Raw genomic sequence first — 6,000 nt, 5'->3', positions numbered from 1 at the left:
AAATTGATCTCTAGTACTACCGAACACAAGTGATCAAAAGTACATATTATCTTGTTTAAATTAAAATATCAGTCAAAAAAGTAAAAGAAACTATTAATGCACACAGGATTTGAATGCTGTCATATCTTTTACAACCTGGGAATATTTATTGTTAAAAGGCCACTACTTCTCAAAAAGTATATAAAAAAGTTTTACCTCAGTGACACACACACAAACACATATATAAAATCACTCACCGAACTTTACAAAAATAATAGGAATTATAGCAAGATGTGCTGGAAATATATATTTTTCCTCCTGAACATTTTATTGTTTCCACTTATTTATACAAAGAGCAACAGTCAACATTCAACAATCCAACCCACCCCCAGCAAAAGAAAACATCTGTTTAAGTAAATTAAACGTTAAAGCCATTTCAGTTTTTAAACAAATGTATGAGTTCACAATTTGTTATATGTCCTAGTGATTCTGCATATGTAATAAAACTATGCAAGGTTGATTGAAAAGTAGTGGTTATGTTTTCTGTTCAACTATCTTGGACATGGACTGTCAGTTTGCCCAGTAAGTCCCAAAGTTGTGAGATCCAGATCTCAAATACTGTAGGTCTGCATTTGGAATCTTCCAACACCTTGCACAGTATGCCGTGAGAAAGTTGTGAACAGTTTCTGAATAGGAGTGCTATTTTAGGATCCAAAGAGATACATCACTCTTACACTGGTACATTGATTCGTTTATTCCTCTCCAGGTGTTGCTAGACCCACCATCACTGACCACTGGCCATGTTGGATGGGGCTGATGGGAGATGGAATCCAACAACACCTGAAGGGTCAGTTTCCCCACCCCTGTTATTTTAGAACTGTTAGCACATTGCTTTGGGAAGTTATGCTTTTAAAATTAGATGATGACATTAGGTGTGCTTCACATGGTACAATTTCTTAAAGATTACTTGGGTTGTGTATGGAGAACTCACCATGGGGAATTCCATTTGAGTGTCATCCACATGGCAAAAATGGTGTGTTCTCCTGCTTCAACAATGCCTTGTACCAGTTCCAAGTAGGACTGAGCCAACAGGGGACACCTCTCATTAAAAAGTCTATGATTCGATGAAAAGGTTGACAATTTGTGCTCATTCAATGGGCAATGCTGATCGAGGGAGTATTGCCTTCAGCCTCAGTCAGCTTTCTTTGTCCTCAATGCTATCCAATGTTATTTCCGGGCTACATAGTGAATATGATGATGTCCTAGCACTATGTGATCACTGGTTGACTGGGACCAGTACAAGAAAGAAAAAGAAACCCCGAGCATAAACAAGTATAAAAAGGTAAAGGGGCCCCTGACCATTAGGTCCAGTCGTGACCGACTCTGGGGTTGGGGCGCTCATCTCCCTTTATTGGCCGAGGGAGCCAGCGTACAGCTTCCGGGTCAAGTGGCCAGCATGACTAAGCTGCTTCTGGCGAACCAGAGCACCACACGGAAACGCCTTCCTAGCGGAGCGGTACCTACTTATCTACTTGCACTTTGACGTGCTTTCGAACCGCTAGGTTGGCAGGAGCTGGGACCGAGCAACGGGAGCTCACCCCGCCGCAGGGATTCGAACTGCCGATCTTCTGATCAGCAAGCCCTAGGCTCTGTGGTTTAACCCACAGCGGCACCCACGTCCCTTATAAACAAGTATAGTGAAGGGCAAAAAGGACGGATGAAATGAAGAAACATATGGAAAGGACTTGACTACTAAAGGGACATTCACAAATACCCTCAAAGTTGTATTTCTGGTCCAAAAAAATTAAAAAAGAAAACATTCAGTGCAGCCTTAATTCAACTGCACCTGTTTAGACAAAGGGCAAAACTAGCAATCCCAGCAAAACTTAAAGAAAAGGTCTGTGATGGTTCATAAAAGGGTTCCTGGCTGAAGTGGATGTCGCCTCCAGGAGCAGCAAGTCAACAAGAAACAAGTGGAAATTTTTATTTGAAGCTATAAAAAGTGAAAATAAGAAATACTGTAATCTTGCCCATCCATCAGAAGATAATTGTTGTTTTTCCGCTTAGTGGCACAGTATGGCTTTCTAAGGGTCGCTGGAAGAGCTGTAGTTTCTCAAGGACAGCTCTGATTATGAAGGATGGTCCCAATGTCCCAGTAAGATGCTTTAATATCTTTTTCTTCCACTTCACTCTTTCCTTTTCCATGCCATGCTGGCAGCTGTATAAAAGCTTGCACTAATCCCCAGAGCCCCTAAAGAAAGTGAATGAGGCAGAGAGAGGGCAAGGTGAACACTGACACTGGCAGCTGATGTGAATGGAAGAAAAGGTCATAGCATGAACCCTATTTGGGGCACTGGCAACTGTTCCCTGTTTCTTTTGGCTTTGCGGAACGTAAGGTTAAGAGGTGTGAAAAGGCCAGAAGTAGTTGCTTGCTCTCCTTATCCACTGTTCAGTCTGGATTAAGGGAATCTCAAGGTTACATAAACTGGATGTCAGAAAGAAAGAACACCTTGATACATAGCTGAAGTTCCTCTAAACAAAATGGAAGCTTCTGTTGCTGTGTTTTTTCCTAAACGTAGGTGGTGAAATGTCCTCCTGCCTGCAACGTGGAGGAGGTGGAGAAAGGCACTCAATCTGCTTCCTAACGCATGTTAAAATGCTTAAAAATATGGCAACCACTTTTGTTTATATATAGTTATATAATTCAGAAGAAATAAGAAACACCAAGTTGAAGCAAGACTTGTGCTTCACTCAAAGGACGCTGTCAACAAGGGAAAGGCAACCATTGTTGATTCCCCGGATTTGGAGGGTTGGAGGACACCCAAAATAGTGTGGGACAGAAAAGGGGGAGGTGGAATTGGCAAAAAAAAATGCCCCCTATATCTGCCAGTGGCATCTTTCCATTGGCTTAAAAGCCTTCTACAGAGGAAGGAGCTTTCCAATCCACAGAAACCAAAGACTGGATCCATCCCGCTGAGATTTATATCAGCGCTAACCAAATTGTGTTTAGTAGTGCTGAGAGTGGGTCACTTTTTGGTACTTCCACTTGTGGCGAGTTGTTCTGTTCAGCGGGAAAGTGGTATATAAAGTTTGAAATAAATGAACAAAGTGAACACACAACAGGACAGTTGCCTGCAGAGGTAAAAGTCATTGTTGTTAATCCACCATCGCACTTCGCATACATAAAAGGAGATGGTCTAAGAAACCTCTCATTACAGGGGATCAAAACCTTGCATATGTACCTGCTCAAAGCAGGCATTTCCCCATTGATTTCCTCCTTTCACATATGGCAAAAGAGCATCCATCAAGCAGGCACAACTGAAAGCACTGGATGGGATACTGAAAGACTGTAATCCATCAGCAGACACGTCTGAGAGGGTTTTTAAATGTTGAAGAAATCAAAGTGCTACACACGGCCACAACGTTCATTTGGTGTATTTGAATGGTTACCATATGCAATGCTACAAAGTCAACATCAATCTATAAGCAGAACAAAAGTGCAATCTATTCTTAGGAAGTGATTTATTACATGTGAAATAACTTTTATCTGCAATGCTGTCCTGGATATGTTCTATGTAAAATTATCAACCCTTCTTCTAGTGACAATGATGCCGGTGGTGTAACCAAAATGGCTATATATCCACAAATGACCAAATCTGGTAGCTCATTAATCCTGTCAGTACAGTCCTGTGATTTAGTGGGAATGTTAATGTGTCAGAACATGCTCTGGCTTCTCTTTCTTTCTTTCTTTCTTATTAAGAGAAAGATGTTAATCCTTATAGAAAAATCCTACACATTTTATGGGTTAGTCAATATAAATTCATTAACTTCATGTCATGGGTACAATATAGTCTGCCCCAACCCCACCAAACACATAGTATAGCATTAATTAAATGTATGCAGAAACAAATGCACATAAAACAAATTTACCCTTGCCTTCAGCCAACCAAGTGGATGTAACTTAGCCTCAAATTGTAATCTGTTCTAGAACAGCTGGTGCAGCTGGTATTGCAGCCGGCTAACCCATTACTCACCCTAGGTGACTAGCTGTTTACAAGCCTGTTCTGGGCAATTTCTGCCCTCAAATCTTGGCTGAAGCCAAATTTCAGGTGAATTTGGAGATTCCTTATTGTGCGGAACATCCAATACATTCTGAAAGAAGCACATAGTAATAAAACTAGATAAATTTCTCAGGAGGCATTCTACATTTCTTTAACTTGCCACACAATTTGACCTATAGTGAAATTTAAGAGAGAACTTTATTTCTGCTGATGCTAAACATCGGAGTTATTTTGAGGACGCACAAAGGGTTTAGTTATGTCTAGCAAACTTTCTCAGAGGGCTCCTGCATTTCCTTAGGACCACTCTGTTTAACAGTAGATGAATAAATGTTTTAAAATGTATCAAAATGGTTCCCATATGCAATGTTATGTAGTCAACAACAATCCACAGGCAGAACTAAAGTGCAATCAATGATTGGGAAGTGATTTATTACATGTGAAATAACTTTCTCCAGTGCTGTTTTGGACTCCTTGTGTGTAATATTAGCAGACATTTTCCCATTGACAGCTATTATCCTGAAAGTGTAACCCAAATTGCCATATATTTGTTTATTATTCTATGACAATGACTTTAATTAGTGGGGCTAAGTGTTAAGGGTACATGTCTACTTTTTGTGGAGGAAAATCGGAGGAGTCAAAAACTTCACAGTTCATGCTTGGCCACAACAACACACAAAGGTTGTTCTCAACATCCATTATGAACATATAAAATTATTGTAATGCACAAAGGAAACCAGCACTCAAACTGGTAAAACAGCATGTCACTATGCTATGGGAAAATATTAACTTCACTGTATGATACCTAGTTATTTTTGGTGTTTTAGAAATCTAAGTCTATCTAATACCTATTCTGGAAAGTTGTTTTTTCATTGCGCATTTGAACACCTCCTAAAATATCATAACCAAATTTTGCATGATTGTTCCTGCAATCAAAGAGCTTTTGTCCATGTTTGGATACAACTGGATGCCATTTTAAATCAAGAAGGTAGACTGAACTTGTGAAAGCTGCACTGATTTTAACCACTGATTACAAACCAGCCTGATGTTTTGGGTTTCTTAGGATTTCTAAGCACAGCTGGCCATAAGGCTGCTAGTGTACAATATGAACAAGTGAATACTTAACATTCCACCCCATACTAAGAACACAAGGAAGGAAGGAAAGAGAAACAGGCCAGGATTATACGGAAAGATCACGGCTTGGTTCCCAATGGGCCCCTTTGAGTTTTATGGGACAAAGTACATGGGTAGCAATCTGGGGCGCAGCTGAAAGAAAGCAAAACTGGATTGCCACTTTAGATACTGGTAACCAAGGGATGTCTTAGCCAAATGCAGCTTTCTTATTTCTTCCATATAAGTGAATTGTTGTCCATTACTACCAGAAAAAGTGAAGAGCAACATTTGGGGGCAATACTGAAGTGGAAGAGCACCCACACGACCCAGATGCCAAGTGGCTGGCTTCCATCCATGGTTGCTGGGCCTCAAAGAGTTTGACCTAAAGTTTCAGGGTTTAATCCTCTTCTCAGGGTCTCGGGGGGGGGGGAGCTAAATCTTAGGGTGAAAGTGAAGAGCAAACAATAATATTTTCTGCTTGGTTTGAGAACTTTTGCTATGTGCTCCACCAGCACACCCATCAGATGCTACACTTAGGCACCACACACAGCAAGGATCTTCCTCAGACATGCCAAGAGCAAGCTTCTGCCTTTATCAGGCACCATTAAGCTTTTCTACCAAGCGTCATCCAAGCTCTGCCCCCTAAATCTGATAGTCTAAGCCCCCCCCCTACACACACTGATTGTCATCATGGCAAACATTTTGTAAGTCATAAATAAAAATAATTGCTTGTGGAGATGTTGCTTACAACCATGTGTTGCAATATTGTTTCATTAAGTTCTTGGTTATCACACTTTATCAAAACTCATGTTTTCAGCGAATTATGTTTAGCTTTGCCCTTTTAGCAGTT

Source organism: Podarcis raffonei, chromosome 5, assembly GCF_027172205.1.
Source record: "Podarcis raffonei isolate rPodRaf1 chromosome 5, rPodRaf1.pri, whole genome shotgun sequence".
NCBI classification, from domain to species: domain Eukaryota; kingdom Metazoa; phylum Chordata; class Lepidosauria; order Squamata; family Lacertidae; genus Podarcis; species Podarcis raffonei.
Note: the sequence above shows the minus strand (reverse complement) of the source record.